This window comes from Oncorhynchus nerka, unplaced genomic scaffold (genome assembly GCF_034236695.1).
Source record: "Oncorhynchus nerka isolate Pitt River unplaced genomic scaffold, Oner_Uvic_2.0 unplaced_scaffold_1477, whole genome shotgun sequence".
Lineage (NCBI taxonomy): Eukaryota > Metazoa > Chordata > Actinopteri > Salmoniformes > Salmonidae > Oncorhynchus > Oncorhynchus nerka.
In genome coordinates, this window is record NW_027039839.1 from 80,116 (window position 1) to 106,829 (window position 26,714).

Genomic DNA, 26,714 nt, shown 5'->3' on the forward strand with positions numbered 1-26,714 from the left:
ACATGTGTTTCCAGATCAGATGTGTATATTAATATAAATGTGTTTCCAGATCAGATGTGTATATTAATATAAATGGGTTTCCAGATCAGATGTGTATATTAATATACATGTGTTTCCAGATCAGATGTGTATATTAATATACATGTGTTTCCAGATCAGATGTGTATATTAATATACATGTGTTTCCAGATCAGATGTGTATATTAATGTTTCTGTTCTCTGTTCCCAGGACAGAAAGAACTCTCTCTCTCTCCAACACACCAGAGGCGGAGGAGCAACTGTTTTCATATTATGCAAAGAAAAAAATGAAGATTGGTTTTCAGAAACAGGCCTATAAATATTGAAAGACGCAGAGAAAAGATTAGCTATAAACCAGGGATCATCAACTAGATTCAGCCAATCATCAACTAGTTTCAGCCAATCATCAACTAGTTTCAGCCAATCATCAACTAAATTCAGCCAATCATCAACTAGATTCAGCCAATCATCAACTAGATTCAGCCAATCATCAACTAGTTTCAGCCAATCATCAACTAAATTCAAACAATCATCAACTAGATTCAGCCAATCATCAACTAGATTCAGCCAATCATCAACTAGATTCAGCCAATCATCAACTAGATTCAACCAATCATCAACTAGAGTGGATGGCCAGGGTGCCAGAACATAATTAGAAATCATTTGTAGACTCCAAATCGACCACAAGAAGCCCAAACAGATACAATATTTGACTAAAACATTTCAAACCTTGCTTACACTTGTGTACAATCACATATATCTCTCTATTGGGAATGCTTTAGAACAGATTTCAGAAATTAAAATCACTTGGATCTGATTTGCTGGAGTTTTTACCGTTTTATGTCCTACATATTTTTTTTACTAAAAATAAATATTTATACATTTTTGCTCAGGAAACTTATATACTGCATATTGTGACAGACAGCAGGACTATAGACTGTATAGTGTGACAGACAGCAGGAGTATAGACTGTATATTGTGACAGACAGCAGGACTATAGACTCTATATTGTGACAGACAGCAGGACTATAGACTGTATATTGTGACAGACAGCAGGACTATAGACTGCATATTGTGACAGAGAGCAGGAGTATAGACTGTATATTGTGACAGAGAGCAGGAGTATAGACTGTATATTGTGACAGACAGCAGGAGTATAGACTGTATATTGTGACAGACAGCAGGACTATAGACTGTATATTGTGACAGACAGCAGGACTATAGACTGTATATTGTGACAGACAGCAGGACTATAGACTGTATAGTGTGACAGACAGCAGGACTATAGACTGTATAGTGTGACAGACAGCAGGACTATAGACTGTATATTGTGACAGACAGCAGGAGTACAGACTGTATATTGTGACAGACAGCAGGGTTACGCCGGTTCTCTCTCCACCAGCAGATGGCGCTAACATACAGTACTTCTGTAACGTTCTCTCATCGTGTTTCAGATGGCGTTGACATATTTCTGTAAAGTTCTCATCGTTTTTCGCTGGAAAAATGTAACCACCACGTCTAGTCTATGATCCATTACAAATAACTCATAGAATATGCTCATTCCCAATTTGCCTATAATAATGCATATTTGTAGATTATTAGGTTATTATAGGCTATTTTACACGTGTGTTGACCATTGAAAGTGCATTTAGTCCGTGAGATGTTAGGAAATACGACTTCTCTTTTTTTTAATGCAAGTTTTGTGTTTAACCCCTCCAACAAATCCGCTGCCGAAGCCGAGCAAACCTTGCGCACCTGGCACGCTGCATGGACCGCACAAGAGAGAGAGCGGGACAGGCACAAGTCTACTAGCGGACACCTCTAAAGATCCAACTCGCCCAACACTGGGACATTCCTTTACACGGGTCGCCCTCCGAATAAAACCCTGCATGCCTGGTAATGTTTGTCAAAGGGTGGTAATAATGTATATAATACGGCTGTAATAAGGTATGACGCTCTACATTTACGTTAGTGTGGGCTACACATGTCATTTGAACTTAAGCACAGCTCTCGGCAGTGTTCTGTGTGGATAGAAATGTGATTTGCTTAGTGGGATTGCCCTTCGAGTTTGCTCCACCCAAAGAGGATATGGGCTGTTGGAGCAGGGACTGGGTTATGTTGCCAAAAAAAAGAGCCGTTAGCTGAAGTTGCTGAACTATTGGAAAGCCATGCTGAGAAGTTCGGGGGTAAAGTCCTATTTGAGTTTTAATCACATGGCATTTTAAGAATGCTTCAAAGATGGCGGTAGCTACAGTAATTTCGAGGAACGGAGTACAAAAAAGTGGATTTTTGGAGGTTTTAGTGAGGGACCGATGGCACAATGTTTTGGCCAACTTGAACGAAGAAGCTCTAACGTTGAGTTGCGAGGACCTGGGAGAGAATGTGACCCTAAACGGCATCACCAATGGATCTTACGGGTGCAACGCAACTCACCCGGATCACACAAACAGTCCGAAAACTGCGGTGAGGACAGCTTTCACGGATTTACAGGAGCAAGTCCCAGAGGCGATCGCAAACAGAAAAAGATGTGTGAAAGTAATAAAGCAAGAAGTAGGAGGACTCGGCATCAGCATAAAGGGAGGAAAAGAGAATAAAATGCCGATACTTATTAGTAAGATCTTCAAAGGTCTGGCTGCGGATCAAACCCAAGCCTTGTATGTCGGTGACGCGATTCTGTCGGTGAACGGTGTGAACCTGCGGGACGCTACGCATGACGAGGCGGTGCAGGGGCTCAAACGAGCCGGGAGAGAGGTGACGCTAGAAGGTAAGAACGGAACGGGACCAACTGTCGTTCGATACATTCTTTCTTGGTGAAGTGTGGGGGCCCGGGGGCATCCTCAAATCTAAATGCAGGCTGCCAGAGGAATTACGCACATTAATATTTCTGCTCTCAAACATATGAGTGATCAACCTCTGTCAACTGGGTCCACAAACAAACATGATTCTTTTTTTTCTTCTTCGATTTTCTAAATACTTTCAATATTATTAATTTCCATGTTGGTTCAATGCCGGGGCAAAAGGATGCCCATTTGAAACTCCAAAATAGTGTTAAATTTCTTTGGGCAATAATGAAGATTAACTGAAATTCTTATGTTGTTTCTTGCAATAGCCTTCCGTGACTTTAAAGATGATTTATCTCTAAACTGTGATTCCTAAAAGATGTGTCTGGAGATTTGGTCAAGTCAAATCAGGAATGAGCAGGGTGAGCTCTACCATAATGACCTCTTATTCATGTTCTCATTACATGTAGTGCAACAAGACCACTCATGGTCTGGAAAGTTCTCAAATTAAGCAATAATGCAGGAGGGGGTGTGGTATATGGCCAATATACCACGGCTAATGGCTGTTGTTAAGCATGACAGTGGAGTGCCTGGACACAGCCCATAGCCGTGGTATATAGGCCATATATCACAAACCCCTGAGGTGTCTTATTGCATAAATATATTTAAACAAACAATATTGGAATTACAATGGTAACAACCAACTATCAACTCTCTCTGCCTGATTGATAGATCAAATCAAATGTATTTATATAGCCCTTCGTACATCAGCTGATATCTCAAAGTGCTGTACAGAAACCCAGCCTAAAACCCCAAACAGCAAGCAATGCAGGTGTAGAAGCATGGTGGCTGGGAAAAACCCCCTACAAAGGCCAGAACCTAGAAGAAACCTAGAGAGGAACCAGGCTATGTGGGGTGGCCAGTCCTCTTCTGGCTGTGCCGGGTGGAGATTATAAACCTAGAGAGGAACCAGGCTATGTGGGGTGGCCAGTCCTCTTCTGGCTGTGCCGGTGGAGATTATAAACCTAGAGAGGAACCAGGCTATGAGGGGTGGCCAGTCCTCTTCTGGCTGTGCCGGGTGGAGATTATAAACCTAGAGAGGAACCAGGCTATGAGGGGTGGCCAGTCCTCTTCTGGCTGTGCCGGGTGGAGATTATAAACCTAGAGAGGAACCAGGCTATGAGGGGTGGCCAGTCCTCTTCTGGCTGTGCCGGGTGGAGATTATAAACCTAGAGAGGAACCAGGCTATGAGGGTGGCCAGTCCTCTTCTGGCTGTGCCGGGTGGAGATTATAAACCTAGAGAGGAACCAGACTATGAGGGGTGGCCAGTCCTCTTCTGGCTGTGCCGGGTGGAGATTATAAACCTAGAGAGGAACCAGGCTCTGAGGGGTGGCCAGTCCTCTTCTGGCTGTGCCGGGTGGAGATTATAAACCTAGAGAGGAACCAGGCTATGAGGGGTGGCCAGTCCTCTTCTGGCTGTGCCGGGTGGAGATTATAACAGAACATGGCCAAGATGTTCAAATGTTCATAAATGACCAGCAGGGTCAAATAATAATATTCACAGTTGTTGTCGAGGGGGCAACAGGTCAGCACCTCAGCAGTAAATGTCAGTTGGCTTTTCATAGCTGATTATGAAAGAATATGAATTTTGAATGAAGTAAAACATCAACTCTGTCAGAGTGCTGAAAAATCTAATAGAATGGTTGTTTTTATTGGGGATTTTTTAAATGAATTATTATCCATACTTTACAAACCTTTGTATTTAACTTCTACTTTTAGAGGCAAAAATATATCTGTTTTGAGTATCTGTTGTCAACTCCGTAAGTGGCTTGTCAACTCTGTCACTTGATGGCTAACCACCTTAAAATCTTTTTTTGTGTGTGTCAATATTCTGAGAAAATAATGTGTAATCACTGTTCTGCAACATAGACATAAACAATGTAACTATTTTCTGTACAAGACCTTTAAGGGTTAATGATTGCTTTATAAATGTTGTTTTACGTTCTAAATCTAGAAAAACTCAAATTAGCCATGGAGCATTATATATTGCTATAAAACAAAACATTTTCACCTGCTAAAATAAATGTTTTCAATAGGCCTATCAGCAACGTCAACAGTTTACAGAATAAGGAAATAATATTATGTCCCTTGTTGATAAATATTTAGGTGACTCCCTCTCCATGTTGCGAAATCAAATACTTTGAATTTCTGAGGAAATCTTTATCATCCAACCTTGGGAATCGTGCATCACAGGACTGGGAGTATAATATCAAGTTTTGCCCAAAACAACACAGGCTGGCTGGCTGGCTGGCACACACACACAAATAATAAAAAATTTCACATTTCTCTGCATCCAAGAATCGACCTTTACCTCACTATGTAACCAGACAACATAAACAACCTCTACCTCACTCTGTAACCAGTTACCAGGCAACATAAACAACCTCTACCTCACTATGTAACCAGACAACATAAACAACCTCTACCTCACTATGTAACCAGGCAACATAAACAACCTCTACCTCACTATGTAACCAGACAACATAAACAACCTCTACCTCACTATGTAACCAGACAACATAAACAACCTCTACCTCACTCTGTAACCAGTTACCAGGCAACATAAACAACCTCTACCTCACTCTGTAACCAGGCAACATAAACAACCTCTACCTCACTATGTAACCAGACAACATAAACAACCTCTACCTCACTATGTAACCAGGCAACATAAACAATCTCTACCTCACTCTATAACCAGACAACATAAACAACCTCTACCTCACTATGTAACCAGACAACATAAACAACCTCTACCTCACTATGTAACCAGGCAACATAAACAACCTCTACCTCACTATGTAACCAGACAACATAAACAACCTCTACCTCACTCTGTAACCAGGCAACATAAACAACCTCTACCTCACTCTATAACCAGACAACATAAACAACCTCTACCTCACTATGTAACCAGACAACATAAACAACCTCTACCTCACTATGTAACCAGACAACATAAACAACCTCTACCTCACTCTGTAACCAGACAACATAAACAATCTCTACCTCACTATGTAACCAGACAACATAAACAACCTCTACCTCACTATGTAACCAGGCAACATAAACAACCTCTACCTCACTATGTAACCAGACAACATAAACAACCTCTACCTCACTCTGTAACCAGACAACATAAACAATCTCTACCTCACTATGTAACCAGACAACATAAACAACCTCTACCTCACTATGTAACCAGGCAACATAAACAACCTCTACCTCACTATGTAACCAGACAACATAAACAACCTCTACCTCACTATGTAACCAGACAACATAAACAATCTCTACCTCACTCTATAACCAGACAACACAAACAACCTCTACCTCACTATGTAACCAGGCAACATAAACAACCTCTACCTCACCCTATAACCAGTAACCAGGCAACATAAACAACCTCTACCTCACTCTATAACCAGACAACATAAACAACCTCTACCTCATTATGTAACCAGTAACCAGGCAACATAAACAACCTCTACCTCACTCTATAACCAGTAACCAGGCAACATAAACAACCTCTACCTCACTATATAACCAGACAACATAAACAACCTCTACCTCACTATGTAACCAGACAACATAAACAACCTCTACCTCACTCTATAACCAGACAACATAAGCAACCTCTACCTCACTATGTAACCAGTAACCAGGCAACATAAACAACCTCTACCTCACTCTGTAACCAGACAACATAAACCACCTCTACCTCACTATGTAACCAGTTACCAGGCAACATAAACAACCTCTACCTCACTCTATAACCAGACAACATAAACAACCTCTACCTCACTCTGTAACCAGACAACATAAACAACCTCTACCTCACTATGTAACCAGACAACATAAACAACCTCTACCTCACTATGTAACCAGTAACCAGACAACATAAACAACCTCTACCTCACTATGTAACCAGACAACATAAACAACCTCTACCTCACTATGTAACCAGGCAACATAAACAACCTCTACCTCACTCTGTAACCAGACAACATAAACAACCTCTACCTCACTATGTAACCAGGCAACATAAACAACCTCTACCTCACTATGTAACCAGACAACATAAACAACCTCTACCTCACTCTGTAACCAGACAACATAAACAACCTCTACCTCACTATGTAACCAGGCAACATAAACAACCTCTACCTCACTCTATAACCAGACAACATAAACAACCTCTACCTCACTATGTAACCAGGCAACATAAACAACCTCTACCTCACTATGTAACCAGACAACATAAACAACCTCTACCTCACTATGTAACCAGACAACATAAACAACCTCTACCTCACTATGTAACCAGGCAACATAAACAACCTCTACCTCACTCTGTAACCAGACAACATAAACAACATCTACCTCACTATGTAACCAGGCAACATAAACAACCTCTACCTCACTCTGTAACCACAGAACATAAACAACCTCTACCTCACTATGTAACCAGGCAACATAAACAACCTCTACCTCACTCTGTAACCAGACAACATAAACAACCTCTACCTCACTATGTAACCAGACAACATAAACAACCTCTACCTCACTATGTAACCAGACAACATAAACAACCTCTACCTCACTATGTAACCAGGCAACATAAACAACCTCTACCTCACTCTGTAACCAGGCAACATAAACAACCTCTACCTCACTATGTAACCAGACAACATAAACAACCTCTACCTCACTATGTAACCAGACAACATAAACAACCTCTACCTCACTATGTAACCAGGCAACATAAACAACCTCTACCTCACTATGTAACCAGACAACATAAACAACCTCTACCTCACTATGTAACCAGACAACATAAACAACCTCTACCTCACTATGTAACCAGACAACATAAACAACCTCTACCTCACTATGTAACCAGACAACATAAACAACCTCTACCTCACTATGTAACCAGGCAACATAAACACCTCTACCTCACTCTGTAACCAGACAACACAAACAACCTCTACCTCACTCTGTAACCAGACAACATAAACAACCTCTACCTCACTATGTAACCAGACAACATAAACAACCTCTACCTCACTATGTAACCAGTAACCAGGCAACATAAACAACCTCTACCTCACTATGTAACCAGTAACCAGACAACATAAACAACCTCTACCTCACTATGTAACCAGACAACATAAACAACATCTACCTCACTATGTAACCAGTTACCAGGCAACATAAACAACCTATACCTCACTATGTAACCAGACAACATAAACAACATCTACCTCACTATGTAACCAGTTACCAGGCAACATAAACAATCTCTACCTCACTATGTAACCAGACAACATAAACACCTCTACCTCACTATGTAACCAGGCAACATAAACAACCTCTACCTCACTATGTAACCAGTAACCAGGCAACATAAAGCCTGTATAAACAGTGTGACCTTCCCCTGAGAGAACAGGGTTATTACAGTTACACACACACACACACACACACACACACACACACACACACACACACACACACACACACACACACACACAGAGAGAGCAGGGTTATTACAGTTCCAGCAGAAGGAAGTAGGGTCCCAGCAGGGTAGAGCAGAGGTCTGCTGTAATGATAAGCTCAAAGACAGTACGGGGTTGAAGTCAGAGGTGGCTAGTGGGAGGAGCTATAGGAGGGCGGCCTCATTGTCATCGCTGGACTGGAACTATTGGAACGTTATCAAACATATGGAAAACACATGTTTGACTACATTCCATGTATTTCATTCCAGCCATTACAATGAGCCTGTCCTCCTACAGCTCCCCACCAGCCTCCTCTGGTTGGAATGCATTGTCCTCCTGAGAGTTCTCTCACTCCAGACATTACAATGAGCCTGTCCTCCTACAGCTCCCCCACCAGCCTCCTCTGGTTGGAATGCATTGTCCTCCTGAGAGTTCTCTCACTCCAGACATTACAATGAGCCTGTCCTCCTACAGCTCCCCCACCAGCCTCCTCTGGTTGGAATGCATTGTCCTCCTGAGAGTTCTCTCACTCCAGACATTACAATGAGCCTGTCCTCCTACAGCTCCCCCCACCAGCCTCCTCTGGTTGGAATGCATTGTCCTCCTGAGAGTTCTCTCACTCCAGACATTCAACGGCATGTGTGTGTGTGTAAAGACTGTTCTGAAGAGCTAATAACAATATGTACATACTGTAGCATGTTCTATGTGTGTGAATTATGACTGAAACATGGGGATAATGTACAGCAATGACTACAACATAATTACAATGTATGCCTTTGAGTACACCGTGTATGAGATACAGTATTGTACTTGAGAAGCTGAGTTCTGGTCAGAGGAATTGGAGTGAAGATGAGGAAACAGCTGATTTGTGCTTTACTGTAATACTCAGAGGACTCCCGTGTTTCAGCTTCTCTCTCAGTTGAAGCCTCACTACACCAGAGGACTCCCATGTTTCAGCTTCTCTCTCAGTTGAAACTTCACAACACCAGAGGACTCCCGTGTTTCAGCTTCTCTCTCAGTTGAAGCCTCACTACACCAGAGGACTCCCGTGTTTCAGCTTCTCTCTCAGTTGAAGCCTCACTACACCAGAGGACTCCCGTGTTTCAGCTTCTCTCTCAGTTGAAGCCTCACTACACCAGAGGACTCCCATGTTTCAGCTTCTCTCTCAGTTGAAGCCTCACTACACCAGAGGACTCCCGTGTTTCAGCTTCTCTCTCAGTTGAAACTTCACTACACCAGAGGACTCCCGTGTTTCAGCTTCTCTCTCAGTTGAAGCCTCACTACACCAGAGGACTCCCGTGTTTCAGCTTCTCTCTCAGTTGAAGCCTCACTACACCAGAGGACTCCCATGTTTCAGCTTCTCTCTCAGTTGAAGCCCCACTACACCAGAGGACTCCCGTGTTTCAGCTTCTCTCTCAGTTGAAGCCTCACTACACCAGAGGACTCCCGTGTTTCAGCTTCTCTCTCAGTTGAAGCCTCACTACACCAGAGGACTCCCATGTTTCAGCTTCTCTCTCAGTTGAAGCCCCACTACACCAGAGGACTCCCGTGTTTCAGCTTCTCTCTCAGTTGAAGCCTCACTACACCAGAGAACTCCTGTGTTTCAGCTTCTCTCTCAGTTGAAGCCTCACTACACCAGAGGACTCCCGTGTTTCAGCTTCTCTCTCAGTTGAAGCCCCACTACACCAGAGGACTCCCGTGTTTCAGCTTCTCTCTCAGTTGAAGCCTCACTACACCAGAGGACTCCCGTGTTTCAGCTTCTCTCTCAGTTGAAGCCTCACTACACCAGAGGACTCCTGTGTTTCAGCTTCTCTCTCAGTTGAAACTTCACAACACCAGAGGACTCCCGTGTTTCAGCTTCTCTCTCAGTTGAAGCCTCACTACACCAGAGGACTCCTGTGTTTCAGCTTCTCTCTCAGTTGAAACTTCACAACACCAGAGGACTCCCGTGTTTCAGCTTCTCTCTCAGTTGAAGCCTCACTACACCAGAGGACTCCTGTGTTTCAGCTTCTCTCTCAGTTGAAACTTCACAACACCAGAGGACTCCCGTGTTTCAGCTTCTCTCTCAGCTGAAACTTCACTACACCTCTTCCCAGTAGGGAAGTCCTTCACTTAAAGGCGGACAAACAGTTGTTACATCACAATGTCAATATCATTTTCTAGAAAAGGTACAATGTTTGTATTACACACACACACACACACACACACACACACACACACACACACACACACAATGATGTTATATCCTGTGTAATGCACAGTGTGGTAGTCTCTAGTCTCTAGTGCTGAAGTGACCTCTCATTGAGCCTCTACTGTCTACTGCCTGGCTGTCATCACATTCACCTGTGTGTGGTGTGTGTGTGTGTGTGTGTGTGTGTGTGTGTGTGTGTGTGTGTGTGTGTGTGTGTGTGTGTGTGTGTGTGTGATCAGCAGGCAGTCAGGACTACAACGCTCTCTGCATGTTGACTGGTTGTTGTGTCATCAGAGAAGCTTTCATGACTACACCAGCTGTTAGTAGTAGTGAGGCCACACACACACACACACACACACACACACACACACACACACACACACACACACACACACACACACACACATACATACACACATACACAAACTGTGATGACAGAGTGAACCATCTACTCCTGGCCCTAGTACAGTTTATAAATCACACACACAAGCTGTGATGACAGAGTGAACCATCTACTCCTGGCCCTAGTACAGTTTATAAATCAAACACACAAGCTGTGATGACAGAGTGAACCATCTACTCCTGGCCCTAGTACAGTTGATCTACTCCTGGCCCTAGTACAGTTGATCTACTCCTGGCCCTAGTACAGTTGATCTACTCCTGGCCCTAGTACAGTTGATCTACTCCTGGCCCTAGTACAGTTGATCTACTCCTGGCCCTAGTACAGTTGATCTACTCCTGGCCCTAGTACAGTTGATCTACTCCTGGCCCTAGTACAGTTGATCTACTCCTGGCCCTAGTACAGTTGATCTACTCCTGGCCCTAGTACAGTTGATCTACTCCTGGCCCTAGTACAGTTGATCTACTCCTGGCCCTAGTACAGTTGATCTACTCCTGGCCCTAGTACAGTTGATCTACTCCTGGCCCTAGTACAGTTGATCTACTCCTGACCCTAGTACAGTTGATCTACTCCTGGCCCTAGTACAGTTGATCTACTCCTGGCCCTAGTATAGTTGATCTACTCCTGGCCCTAGTACAGTTGATCTACTCCTGGCCCTAGTACAGTTGATCTACTCCTGACCCTGGTACAATTTATAAATCAGTTTTCTCAACACTCCTATTATCCACTCTGTGAATTTACTGTTGGTTTACTTTGACTGAATTCATTGTTTGAATATTGTCCTTTAACTTGTCTCCCCATAAAGCTCCAGTACAGACTCCTCACCTTGTTGTTCTTAACATAGAAGTCATGCTATGAACACAGTCAATCTCACTGTGATATTATCTAATATCGTCACGTTCTGACCTTAGTTATTTTGTTATGTCTTTGTTTTAGTATGATCAGGGCGTGAGTTGTGTAGGTTGTCTATGTTTGTTTTTTTATGCGTTGGTATTTTCTGTGTTTGGCCTGGTATGGTTCTCAATCAGAGGCAGCTGTCAATCGTTGTCCCCGATTGAGAACCGTACTTAGGCAGCCTGTTTTCACCCTTGAGTTGTGGGTGATTATTTTCTGTTCAGTGTTTTTTCAGCACCACACAGGACTGTTCGTTTTTGTCGTTTTATTTGTTTTGTACAGTGTTCATTACGGTATTAAAAACATGAACACTTTACTACGCTGCATCCTGGTCCTCACCTTCTTCCACCAAACGGTCGTTACAAATATTTCTGCTAAAGTTGATATAAACTGTAGTCCCATTTAACCGGGCGTTCAAGTACCTGTTCTTGCTTTGATAACATCAGACCTTTTCAGGCAGCAGAGGGGGAAAAGATACCTTGTAGACCTCTGTGTATTCTGTACAAGGTGTTTTGTTCTGTAGCAGTATCTACCTGCCCATTCAGAGGGGGAAAAGATACCTTGTAGACCTCTGTGTATTCTGTACAAGGTGTTTTGTTCTGTAGCAGTATCTACCTGCCCATTCAGAGGGGGAAAAGATACCTTGTAGACCTCTGTGTATTCTGTACAAGGTGTTTTGTTCTGTAGCAGTATCTACCTGCCCATTCAGAGGAGGTAAAAAAAAAGAGTTCCATTCTATTCTGCAATTAAAGTCCCAATAAAAAAAGTCCCCTTTGTTCCTGGTTGTTTTATTCATCCAGAAGTTACTCATGTCAAATTATCCATTTTCTTTTCTCGGCTCCATAAGAGCAGCTAACAAAGCTCTCCATTCTGTTCCCACATTAATACATGTAACTAGCTCTAATGGCTGTGTCTAGTTAACAGGCTGACAACACAAAGACTTGGTTATTATTACACCTGACAATAGGGCAGATAGATGTAATGTTATTTCAGAATTCAGAGACATGCTGGCTTCTATAATGGCTTCCATTGTATGGATAATAACTGAAGAAGAAATTACTTGCACCCAACCATTAGGTTGACTTGGGGTTTCTACCAGCTGGGTTTCTATGGTGACGTTGATTCATTCAGAAAGCTCATTCGGACCGTTTTTCTACGAACAAGCAGGATGGAGTAGAGACGTACTGCCCAAACCACGTGCATTAACAGGACAATGTGGTCGATGAGTAAGAACACGACCAAACCATGATACATTTTTAGATGTTATTTCTATTTTTATTGCAGTCATTATTCTCTCCTGCTATATTTTGAGAATACATTCAATATCAAAAAAGGAAATCTTGTAAGTACATTTTTCAGATTCAGTTTGAGCTCATGTCTTTTGTAGCAAAAACGATGTAAGGAATGTGGTCGGGAGGAGAAGAGGACCAAGGTGCAGCGTGGTAACTATTGATAATATGATTAATAAATACCAAACACTTGAACAAAAACAACAAACGAACAGTTCTGCAAGGTGCAAATACACAAAACAGAAAACAACTACCCACAAACACAGGTGGGAACAGGCTGCCTAAGTATGGTTCTCAATCAGAGACAACGACAGACAGCTGTCCCTGATTGAGAACCAATACCCGGCCAAAAACATAGAAAAAATAACATAGAATGCCCACCCTAGTCACACCCTGGCCTAACCAAAATAGAGAATAAAAAGCTTCTCTATGGCCAGGGCGTGACGAACAATCCCCACAGGAAGTACAGACTCTTAGGCAGGAAGTACAGACTCCTAGGCAGGAAGTACAAACTCCTAGGCAGGAAGTACAGACTCCTAGGCAGGAAGTACAGACTCCTAGGAATAGCAATAAACATAATGAAACCCCGCCTACTTTTATTTTCCCCTCTACTAAAATGGAACATTTTATTTTGGAACAGAGTTGAGAACACACAGGTACACACACTGTTATCTTCAGCTTTAAGTAGTAGTGGAGAAGCAGCCTCCACTGTAATGTTAGTGACAGTAGAGACAAGAGCTAAACCAGTAGATAGGAGAGAGAACCAGTAGGAAGGAGAGAGCAGAACCAGTAGATGGGAGAGAGCAGAACCAGTAGATAGGAGAGAGCAGAACCAGTAGATAGGAGAGAGCTAAACCAGTAGATAGGAGAGAGAACAAGTAGGAAGGAGAGAGCAGAACCAGTAGATGGGAGAGAGCAGAACCAGTAGATAGGAGAGAGCTAAACCAGTAGATAGGAGAGAGAACAAGTAGGAAGGAGAGAGCAGAACCAGTAGATGGGAGAGAGCAGAACCAGTAGATAGGAGAGAGCAGAACCAGTAGATAGGAGAGAGCAGAACCAGTAGATAGGAGAGAGCAGTACCAGTAGATAGGAGAGAGCAGAACCAGTAGATAGGAGAGAGCAGATAGCAGAACCAGTAGGAAGGAGAGAACAGAACCAGTAGATAGGAGAGAGCAGAACCAGTAGGAAGGAGAGAGCAGAACCAGTAGGAAGGAGAGAGCAGAACCAGTAGATATGCGAGAGCAGAATCAATGAATAGGAGAGAGCAGAACCAGTAGGAAGGAGAGAGCAGCACCAGTAGATATGAGAGAGCAGAACCAGTAGATATGAGAGAGCAGAACCAGTAGATATGAGAGAGCAGAACCAGTAGATAGGAGAGAGCTAAACCAGTAGATAGGAGAGAGAACCAGTAGGAAGGAGAGAGCAGAACCAGTAGATAGGAGAGAGCAGAACCAGTAGATAGGAGAGAGCTAAACCAATAGATGAGAGAGCAGAACCAATAGGAAGGAGAGAGCAGTACCAGTAGATAGGAGAGAGCAGAACGAGTAGGAAGGAGAGAGCAGAACCAGTAGGAAGGAGAGAGCTAAACCAGTAGATAGGAGAGAGCAGAACCAGTAGATAGGAGAGAGAACCCATAGATGGGAGAGAGCAGAACCAGTAGATAGGAGAGAGAACCAGTAGGAAGGAGACAGCAGAACCAGTAGGAAGGTGAGAGCAGAACCAGTAGATAGGAGAGAGCAGAACCAGTAGGAAGGAGAGAGCAGAACCAGTAGATAGGAGAGAGCTAAACCAATAGATATGAGAGAGAAGAACCGGTAGGAAGGAGAGAGCAGAACCAGTAGGAAGGAGAGAGCAGAACCAGTAGATTGGAGAGAGCAGAACCAGAAGACAGAAGAGAGCAGAACCAGTAGGAAGGAGAGTGCAGAACCAGTAGATAGGAGAGAGCAGAACCAGTAGGAAGGAGAGAGCAGAACCAGTAGGAAGGAGAGAGCAGAACCAGTAGATAGGAGAGAGCAGAACCAGTAGGAAGGAGAGAGCAGAACCAGTAGATAGGAGAGAGCAGAACCAGTAGGAAGGAGAGTGCAGAACCAGCAGATAGGAGAGAGCAGAACCAGTAGATAGGAGAGAGCAGAACCAGTAGGAAGGAGAGAGCAGAACCAGTAGGAAGGAGAGAGCAGAACCAGTAGATAGGAGAGAGCAGAACCAGTAGGAAGGAGAGAGCAGAACCAGTAGATAGGAGAGAGCAGAACCAGTAGGAAGGAGAGAGCAGAACCAGTATATAGGAGAGAGCAGAACCAGTAGGAAGGAGAGAGCAGAACCAGTAGGTAGGAGAGAGCAGAACCAGTAGATAGGAGACAGCAGAACCAGTAAGAAGGAGAGAGCAGAACCAGTAGATAGGAGAGAGCAGAACCAGTAGACAGGAGAGAGCAGGACCAGTAGATAGGAGAGAGCAGAACCAGTAGATAGGAGACAGCAGAACCAGTAAGAAGGAGAGAGCAGAACCAGTAGATAGGAGAGAGCAGAACCAGTAGATAAGAGAGAGCAGAACCAGTAGACAGGAGAGAGCAGGACCAGTAGATAGGAGAGAGAACCAGTAGGAAGGAGAGAGCTAAACCAGTAGATAGGAGAGAGCAGAACCAGTAGATAGGAGAGAGCAGAACCAGTAGACAGGAGAGAGCATAACCAGTAGATAAGAAAGAGCAGAACCAGTAGACAGGAGAGAGCAGAACCAGTAGATAGGAGAGAGCAGAACCAGTAGACAGGAGAGAGCAGAACCAGTAGACAGGAGAGAGCAGAACCAGTAGATAGGAGAGTGCAGAACCAGTAGATATGCGAGAGCAGAATCAATGAATAGGAGAGAGCAGAACCAGTAGGAAGGAGAGAGCAGCACCAGTAGATATGAGAGAGCAGAACCAGTAGATAGGAGAGAGCAGAACCAGTAGATAGGAGAGAGAACCAGTAGGAAGGAGAGAGCAGAACCAGTAGATAGGAGAGAGCAGAACCAGTAAATAGGAGAGAGAACCAGTAGGAAGCAGAGAGCAGAACAAGTAGGAAGGAGAGAGCAGAACCAGTAGATAGGAGAGAGCTAAACCAGTAGATATGAGAGAGCAGAATCAGTAAATAGGAGAGAGCAGAATCAGTAAATAGGAGAGAGCAGAACCAGTAAATAGGAGAGAGCAGAACCAGTAGATAGGAGAGAGCAGAACCAGTAGATAGGAGAGAGCAGAACCAGTAGATAGGAGAGCGCTAAACCAGTAGATAGGAGACAGCAGAACCAGTAGGAAGGAGAGAGCAGAACCAGTAGGAAGGAGAGAGCAGAAACCGTAGGAAGGAGAGAGCAGAACCAGTAGGAAGGAGAGAGCTAAACCAGTAGATAAGAAAGAGCAGAACCAGTAGACAGGAGAGAGCAGAACCAGTAGATAGGAGAGAGCAGAACCAGTAGACAGGAGAGAGCAGAACCAGTAGACAGGAGAGAGCAGAACCAGTAGATAGGAGAGTGCAGAACCAGTAGATATGCGAGAGCAGAATCAATGAATAGGAGAGAGCAGAACCAGTAGGAAGGAGAGAGCAGCACCAGTAGATATGAGAGACCAGAACCAGTAGATAGGAGAGAGCAGAACCAGTAAATAGGAGAGAGAACCAGTAGGAAGCAGAGAGCAGAACCAGTAGGAAGGAGAGAGCAGAACCAGTAGATAGGAGAGAGCTAAACCAGTAGATATGAGAGAGCAGAACCAGTAAATAGGAGAGAGCAGAATCCAGTAAATAGGAGAGAGCAGAACCAGTAGAGGAGAGAGAGTAGGAGAGAGCAGAACCAGTAGATAGGAGAGAGCAGAACCAGTAGATAGGAGAGAGCAGAACCAGTAGATAGGAGAGCGCTAAACCAGTAGATAGGAGACAGCAGAACCAGTAGGAAGGAAGAGCAGAACCAGTAGGAAGGAGAGAGCAGAAACCGTAGGAAGGAGCAGAACCAGTAGGAAGGAGAGAGAACCAGTAGATAGGAGAGAGCTAAACCAGTAGATAAGAAAGAGAGAACCAGTAGACAGGAGAGAGCAGAACCAGTAGATAGGAGGAGCAGAACCAGTAGACAGGAGAGAGCAGAACCAGTAGACAGGAGAGAGCAGAACCAGTAGATAGGAGAGTGCAGAACCAGTAGATATGCGAGAGCAGAATCAATGAATAGGAGAGAGCAGAACCAGTAGGAAGGAGAGAGCAGCACCAGTAGATATGAGAGACCAGAACCAGTAGATAGGAGAGAGCAGAACCAGTAAATAGGAGAGAGAACCAGTAGGAAGCAGAGAGCAGAACCAGTAGGAAGGAGAGAGCAGAACCAGTAGATAGGAGAGAGCTAAACCAGTAGATATGAGAGAGCAGAATCAGTAAATAGGAGAGAGCAGAATCAGTAAATAGGAGAGAGCAGAACCAGTAGATAGGAGAGAGCAGAACCAGTAGATAGGAGAGAGCAGAACCAGTAGATAGGAGAGAGCAGAACCAGTAGATAGGAGAGAGCAGAACCAGTAGATAGGAGAGCGCTAAACCAGTAGATAGGAGACAGCAGAACCAGTAGGAAGGAGAGAGCAGAACCAGTAGGAAGGAGAGAGCAGAAACCGTAGGAAGGAGAGAGCAGAACCAGTAGGAAGGAGAGAGAACCAGTAGATAGGAGAGAGCTAAACCAGTAGATAGGAGAGCGCTAAACCAGTAGATAGGAGAGAGAACAAGTAGGAAGGAGAGAGCAGAACCAGTAGATGGGAGAGAGCAGAACCAGTAGATAGGAGAGAGCAGAACCAGTAGATAGGAGAGAGCAGAACCAGTAGATAGGAGAGAGCAGTACCAGTAGATAGGAGAGAGCAGAACCAGTAGATAGGAGAGAGCAGATAGCAGAACCAGTAGGAAGGAGAGAACAGAACCAGTAGATAGGAGAGAGCAGAACCAGTAGGAAGGAGAGAGCAGAAGCAGTAGGAAGGAGAGAGCAGAACCAGTAGATATGCGAGAGCAGAATCAATGAATAGGAGAGAGCAGAACCAGTAGGAAGGAGAGAGCAGCACCAGTAGATATGAGAGAGCAGAACCAGTAGATATGAGAGAGCAGAACCAGTAGATATGAGAGAGCAGAACCAGTAGATAGGAGAGAGCTAAACCAGTAGATAGGAGAGAGAACCAGTAGGAAGGAGAGAGCAGAACCAGTAGATAGGAGAGAGCAGAACCAGTAGATAGGAGAGAGCTAAACCAATAGATGAGAGAGCAGAACCAATAGGAAGGAGAGAGCAGTACCAGTAGATAGGAGAGAGCAGAACGAGTAGGAAGGAGAGAGCAGAACCAGTAGGAAGGAGAGAGCTAAACCAGTAGATAGGAGAGAGCAGAACCAGTAGATAGGAGAGAGAACCATAGATGGGAGAGAGCAGAACCAGTAGATAGGAGAGAGAACCAGTAGGAAGGAGACAGCAGAACCAGTAGGAAGGTGAGAGCAGAACCAGTAGATAGGAGAGAGCAGAACCAGTAGGAAGGAGAGAGCAGAACCAGTAGATAGGAGAGAGCTAAACCAATAGATATGAGAGAGAAGAACCGGTAGGAAGGAGAGAGCAGAACCAGTAGGAAGGAGAGAGCAGAACCAGTAGATTGGAGAGAGCAGAACCAGAAGACAGAAGAGAGCAGAACCAGTAGGAAGGAGAGTGCAGAACCAGTAGATAGGAGAGAGCAGAACCAGTAGGAAGGAGAGAGCAGAACCAGTAGGAAGGAGAGAGCAGAACCAGTAGATAGGAGAGAGCAGAACCAGTAGGAAGGAGAGAGCAGAACCAGTAGATAGGAGAGAGCAGAACCAGTAGGAAGGAGAGTGCAGAACCAGCAGATAGGAGAGAGCAGAACCAGTAGATAGGAGAGAGCAGAACCAGTAGGAAGGAGAGAGCAGAACCAGTAGGAAGGAGAGAGCAGAACCAGTAGATAGGAGAGAGCAGAACCAGTAGGAAGGAGAGAGCAGAACCAGTAGATAGGAGAGAGCAGAACCAGTAGGAAGGAGAGAGCAGAACCAGTATATAGGAGAGAGCAGAACCAGTAGGAAGGAGAGAGCAGAACCAGTAGGTAGGAGAGAGCAGAACCAGTAGATAGGAGACAGCAGAACCAGTAAGAAAGAGAGAGCAGAACCAGTAGATAGGAGAGAGCAGAACCAGTAGACAGGAGAGAGCAGGACCAGTAGATAGGAGAGAGCAGAACCAGTAGATAGGAGACAGCAGAACCAGTAAGAAGGAGAGAGCAGAACCAGTAGATAGGAGAGAGCAGAACCAGTAGATAGGAGAGAGCAGAACCAGTAGACAGGAGAGAGCAGGACCAGTAGATAGGAGAGAGAACCAGTAGGAAGGAGAGAGCTAAACCAGTAGATAGGAGAGAGCAGAACCAGTAGATAGGAGAGAGCAGAACCAGTAGACAGGAGAGAGCATAACCAGTAGATAAGAAAGAGCAGAACCAGTAGACAGGAGAGAGCAGAACCAGTAGATAGGAGAGAGCAGAACCAGTAGACAGGAGAGAGCAGAACCAGTAGACAGGAGAGAGCAGAACCAGTAGATAGGAGAGTGCAGAACCAGTAGATATGCGAGAGCAGAATCAATGAATAGGAGAGAGCAGAACCAGTAGGAAGGAGAGAGCAGCACCAGTAGATATGAGAGAGCAGAACCAGTAGATAGGAGAGAGCAGAACCAGTAGATAGGAGAGAGAACCAGTAGGAAGGAGAGAGCAGAACCAGTAGATAGGAGAGAGCAGAACCAGTAAATAGGAGAGAGAACCAGTAGGAAGCAGAGAGCAGAACAAGTAGGAAGGAGAGAGCAGAACCAGTAGATAGGAGAGAGCTAAACCAGTAGATATGAGAGAGCAGAATCAGTAAATAGGAGAGAGCAGAATCAGTAAATAGGAGAGAGCAGAACCAGTAAATAGGAGAGAGCAGAACCAGTAGATAGGAGAGAGCAGAACCAGTAGATAGGAGAGAGCAGAACCAGTAGATAGGAGAGAGCAGAACCAGTAGATAGGAGAGCGCTAAACCAGTAGATAGGAGAGAGAACCAGTAGGAAGGAGAGAGCAGAACCAGTAGATAGGAGAGAGCAGAACCAGTAAATAGGAGAGAGAACCAGTAGGAAGCAGAGAGCAGAACAAGTAGGAAGGAGAGAGCAGAACCAGTAGATAGGAGAGAGCTAAACCAGTAGATATGAGAGAGCAGAATCAGTAAATAGGAGAGAGCAGAATCAGTAAATAGGAGAGAGCAGAACCAGTAGGAAGGAGAGAGCAGAACCAGTAGGAAGGAGAGAGCAGAAACCGTAGGAAGGAGAGAGCAGAACCAGTAGGAAGGAGAGAGAACCAGTAGATAGGAGAGAGCTAAACCAGTAGATAAGAAAGAGCAGAACCAGTAGACAGGAGAGAGCAGAACCAGTAGATAGGAGAGAGCAGAACCAGTAGACAGGAGAGAGCAGAACCAGTAGACAGGAGAGAGCAGAACCAGTAGATAGGAGAGTGCAGAACCAGTAGATATGCGAGAGCAGAATCAATGAATAGGAGAGAGCAGAACCAGTAGGAAGGAGAGAGCAGCACCAGTAGATATGAGAGACCAGAACCAGTAGATAGGAGAGAGCAGAACCAGTAAATAGGAGAGAGAACCAGTAGGAAGCAGAGAGCAGAACCAGTAGGAAGGAGAGAGCAGAACCAGTAGATAGGAGAGAGCTAAACCAGTAGATATGAGAGAGCAGAATCAGTAAATAGGAGAGAGCAGAATCAGTAAATAGGAGAGAGCAGAACCAGTAGATAGGAGAGAGCAGAACCAGTAGATAGGAGAGAGCAGAACCAGTAGATAGGAGAGCGCTAAACCAGTAGATAGGAGAGAGCAGAACCAGTAGGAAGGAGAGAGCAGAACCAGTAGGAAGGAGAGAGCAGAAACCAGTAGGAAGGAGAGAGCAGAACCAGTAGGAAGGAGAGAGAACCAGTAGATAGGAGAGAGCTAAACCAGTAGATAGGAGAGCGCTAAACCAGTAGATAGGAGACAGCAGAACCAGTAGGAAGGAGAGAGCAGTACCAGTAGATAGGAGAGAGCAGAACCAGTAGGAAGGAGAGAGCAGAACCAGTAGGAAGGAGAGCAGAACCCGTAGGAAGGAGAGAGCAGAACCAGTAGGAAGGAGAGAGAACCAGTAGATGGGAGAGAGCTAAACCAGTAGATAGGAGAGAGCAGAACCAGTAGGAAGGTGAGAGCAGAACCAGTAGATAGGAGAGAGCAGAACCAGTAGGAAGGTGAGAGCAGAACCAGTAGATATGAGAGAGCAGAACCAGTAGGAAGGAGAGAGCAGAACCAGTAGATAGGAGAGAGCTAAACCAATATATATGAGAGAGCAGAACCAATAGGAAGGAGAGAGCAGTACCAGTAGATAGGAGAGAGCAGAACCAGTAGATAGGAGAGAGCTGAACCAGTAGGAAGGAGAGAGCAGAAGCAGTAGGAAGGTGAGAGCAGAACCAGTAGATAGGAGAGAGCAGAACCAGTAGATAGGAGAGAGCTAAACCAATAGATGAGAGAGCAGAACCAATAAGAAGGAGAGAGCAGTACCAGTAGATAGGAGAGAGCAGAACCAGTAGGAAGGAGAGAGCAGAACCAGTAGGAAGGAGAGAGCAGAACCCATAGATAGGAGAGAGCAGAACCAGTAGATAGGAGAGAGCTAAACCAATAGATGAGAGAGCAGAACCAATAGGAAGGAGAGAGCAGTACCAGTAGATAGGAGAGAGCAGAACCAGTAGGAAGGAGAGAGCAGAACCAGTAGGAAGGAGAGAGCTAAACCAGTAGATAGGAGAGAGCAGAACCAGTAGATAGGAGAGAGAACCCATAGATAGGAGAGAGCAGAACCAGTAGATAGGAGAGAGAACCAGTAGGAAGGAGACAGCAGAACCAGTAGGAAGGTGAGAGCAGAACCAGTAGATAGGAGAGAGCAGAACCAGTAGACAGAAGAGAGCAGAACCAGTAGGAAGGAGAGTGCAGAACCAGCAGATAGGAGAGAGCAGAAGCAGTAGATAGGAGAGAGCAGAACCAGTAGGAAGGTGAGAGCAGAACCAGTAGGAAGGAGAGAGCAGAACCAGTAGATAGGAGAGAGCAGAACCAGTAGGAAGGAGAGAGCAGAACCAGTAGGAAGGAGAGAGCAGAACCAGTAGATAGGAGAGAGCAGAATCAGTAGATAGGAGAGAGCAGAACCAGTAGGAAGGAGAGAGCAGGACCAGTAGATAGGAGAGAGCATAACCAGTAGACAGAAGAGAGCAGAACCAGTAGGAAGGAGAGTGCAGAACCAGCAGATAGGAGAGAGCAGAACCAGTATAGAGGAGAGAGCAGAACCAGTAGGAAGGAGAGAGCAGAACCAGTAGGAAGGAGAGAGCAGAACCAGTAGGAAGGAGAGAGCAGAACCAGTAGGAAGGAGAGAGCAGAACCAGTAGGAAGGAGAGAGCAGAACCAGTATATAGGAGAGAGCAGAACCAGTAGGAACGAGAGAGCAGAACCAGTAGATAGGAGAGAGCAGAACCAGTAGATAGGAGAGAGCAGGACCAGTAGATAGGAGAGAGCAGAACCAGTAGATAGGAGACAGCAGAACCAGTAGATAGGAGACAGCAGAACCAGTAAGAAGGAGAGAGCAGAACCAGTAGATAGGAGAGAGAACCAGTAGATAGGAGAGAGCATAACCAGTAGATAAGAAAGAGCAGAACCAGTAGACAGGAGAGAGCAGAACCAGTAGACAGGAGAGAGCAGAACCAGTAGACAGGAGAGAGCAGAATCAGTAGATAGGAGAGTGCAGAACCAGTAGATAGGAGAGAGCAGAACCAGTAGATAGGAGAGAGCAGAACCAGTAGACAGGAGAGTGCAGGACCAGTAGATAGGAGAGAGAACCCGTAGGAAGGAGAGAGCAGAACCAGTAGATAGGAGAGAGCAGAACCAGTAGATAGGAGAGAGCAGAACCAGTAGATAGGAGAGAGCAGAACCAGTAGGAAGGAGAGAGCAGAACCAGTAGATAGGAGCGATAAGTGAAAGAGAGAGAGGCAAACGAGAGAGGAATACTCTGAGTTCTGTGTATGACCTCACTCTGAAAGCATCCCGCTGGCGCCTGAACTAATGACACCACAACTACAACATAAGCGTGAGGATTAGATGAAAGGGCTTCAGCAAGGAATTCCCGTAAGACTACTTCATACCCTGCCCTTGCAGAGGTAGGCCTATCTGTTTGCCAGATCTGTCAGCTTCTATGCATAATGATAGTCTTACGCTTCTGTTAGATGTTGATACCTTTCTTTACTTATTCTCCTTCGTTCCTTAAAGAACTGGGCCTGTACTCGTGTTTCAGGGGAGGTTTCTTTACTTCAGTCCTTAAAAGAACAGGGCCTGTTACTCGTGTTTCAGTGGAGGTTTCTTTACTTCGTTCCTTAAAGAACAGGGCCTGTACTCGTGTTCCAGGGGAGGTTTCTTTACTTCGTTCCTTAAAGAACAGGGCCTGTACTCGTGTTCCAGGGGTTTCTTTACTTCGTTCCTTAAAGAACAGGGCCTGTACTCATGTTTCAGGGGAGGTTTCTTTACTTCGTTCCTTAAAGAACAGGGCCTGTTACTCGTGTTTCAGTGGAGGTTTCTTTACTTCGTTCCTTAAAGAACAGGGCCTGTTACTCGTGTTTCAGGGGAGGTTTCTTTACTTCAGTCCTTAAAAGAACAGGGCCTGTTACTCGTGTTTCAGTGGAGGTTTCTTTACTTCGTTCCTTAAAGAACAGGGCCTGTACTCGTGTTCCAGGGGAGGTTTCTTTACTTCGTTCCTTAAAGAACAGGGCCTGTACTCGTGTTCCAGGGGTTTCTTTACTTCGTTCCTTAAAGAACAGGGCCTGTACTCATGTTTCAGGGGAGGTTTCTTTACTTCGTTCCTTAAAGAACAGGGCCTGTTACTCGTGTTTCAGTGGAGGTTTCTTTACTTCGTTCCTTAAAGAACAGGGCCTGTTACTCGTGTTTCAGTGGAGGTTTCTTTACTTCGTTCCTTAAAAGAACAGGGCCTGTTACTCGTGTTTCAGTGGAGGTTTCTTTACTTCGTTCCTTAAAGAACAGGGCCTGTACTCGTGTTCCAGGGGAGGTTTCTTTACTTTGTTCCTTAAAGAGCAGGGCCTGTACTCGTGTTTCAGGGGTGGTTTCTTTACTTCGTTCCTTAAAGAACAGGGCCTGTACTCGTGTTCCAGGGGAGGTTTCTTTACTTCGTTCCTTAAAGAACAGGGCCTGTTACTCGTGTTCCAGGGGAGGTTTCTTTACTTCGTTCCTTAAAGAACAGGGCCTGTACCCGTGTTTCAGGGGAGGTTTCTTTATTTCGTTCCTTAAAGAACAGGGCCTGTACTCGTGTTTCAGGGGAGGTTTCTTTACTTCGTTCCTTAAAGAACAGGGCCTGTACTCGTGTTCCAGGGGAGGTTTCTTTACTTCGTTCCTTAAAGAACAGGGCCTGTACTCGTGTTTCAGTGGAGATTTCTTTACTTCGTTCCTTAAAGAACAGGGCCTGTACTCATGTTTCAGGGGAGGTTTCTTTACTTCGTTCCTTAAAGAACAGGGCCTGTACTCGTGTTTCAGTGGAGGTTTCTTTACTTCGTTCCTTAAAGAACAGGGCCTGTACTCGTGTTTCAGGGGAGGTTTCTGAGGGGAGGACAGCTCATAATAATAGCCGGAATGGAGTTGATGGAATGGCATCAAACGGATGGAAACCATGGAAACCATGTGTCTGATGTATTTGATTCCATTCCACTGATTCCACTCCAGTCATTACCACGAGCCCAGTCCTCCCCAATTAAGGTTTCACCAACCTCCTGTGTCATGTTTGTACACCTTTTCAGTACATCTTTGTCATGTTATCCTCTGAAACCTTCCCCTTGGATGGATGTAATACAGTGAATGCCAGAACTGTTCATCAGCTGATACGTTTAGAGCTCCATAGTTTAGGAATATAAACAGTTAAAAGCTAATATATTTCTGTAATATATTGCCACTTCTCTTTAGAGATTGATGTAATGCAGTTGGTGGAAGCAGATCCCTGCCTTCTGCAGGAGTAAATGGTTGACATCAGTGTTGTTCACACGGCCCTGTAATTTAAACTAACTCCATACAGTCTGATACATTTTGTTTATAGCAGGGTAATAATAGCTATGTTATTCATGTCTACTGTGACTCGTGATCAATGCTGTGGATTTAACGTGATTCACAGATTGTGTCTATGAAACTGTGTAGCCACCAAATGACTAATGAATCCCATGTCCCAGAGTTGTGGTCTTTGGTCGGATTAGGCCTCTTGTGTGGTGTGGAATACTTCCAATGACTCTCATCTCTGAGCTGTTGGCCAGGTTCACATCCATAGTTTGGAGCGATCCATCTAATCCTCTCAAACAATGCCAACCAACGTTTTCCCATGGAGGTGCAATATCTTTGAGTTCACAGAAAGTGTTAAACTGGGTACAAGGTATGATGTGTGTTGTGACTCATAGATGTGAGTTCAGAACACGTTGTAGAATGGATTAACACTTCTAACAGACCTGGACCACTAATAGAACTGGACCACTAATAGAACTGGACCACTAATAGAACTGGACCACTAATAGAACTGGACCATAGAACTGGACCACTAATAGAACTGGACCACTAATAGAACTGGACCACTAATAGACCTGGACCACTAATAGAACTGGACCACTAATAGAACTGGACCACTAATAGAACTGGACTACTAATAGAACTGGACCACTAATAGAACTGGACCACTAATAGAACTGGACCACTAATAGAACTGGACCACTAATAGAACTGGACCACTAATAGAACTGGACCACTAATAGAACTGGACCACTAATAGAACTGGACCACTAATAGAACTGGACTACTAATAGAACTGGACCACTAATAGAACTGGACTACTAATAGAACTGGACCACTAATAGAACTGGACCACTAATAGAACTGGACCACTAATAGAACTGGACCACTAATAGACCACTAATAGAACTGTATAATATATTTGGACCACTAATAGAACTGTATAATATATTTGGACCTCTACCGGCCTGGTACAGATTGTGGGGTTACAGCAGGGTCACTTTATGAGTCTGCATGTCAATCTCCTCTATAGGACACTAGCTAGCTCTACTGAAGTTACGTTGGCAAGGACTCTTAGCACTATCCTCACCAAACATAACAGCAGTAAAGGCATGACCTCTCTACCAATGAAAACATAGTAAATGATTCCTTTGTCTTGTTGGTCCAGTGAAGTACATGAGAGAAGCCAGCCTCAAGACAGGTTGTGAAAAAGCTTACCCATAATTCTCCTCTCTCATATTCCCAGTGAAGTACATGAGAGAAGCCAGCCCCTATGTGAAGAAGGGTTCTCCTGTGTCAGAGATAGGCTGGGAGACGCCCCCACCCGAGTCCCCGAGGCTGGGTAGCCCCCACTGTGACATCCCCATCACCCCCACCATGTCCCTACAGGGGGACAGGAGGTACATCCCCTTAAAGATGTGTCACGTCACCAGGAGCATGACGTCTCCAGACCCTGGAAACAGGTAAAGGCTCCAGCATCATTCTGCATGA

At 44.8% G+C, this 26,714-nt stretch overlaps 1 pseudogene; it reads left to right on the forward strand.

Annotated features, from left to right (window-relative positions):
* Positions 1–1,797: 1,797 nt before the first annotated feature.
* Positions 1,798–26,714, forward strand: LOC115118615 (beta-1-syntrophin-like; annotated as a pseudogene).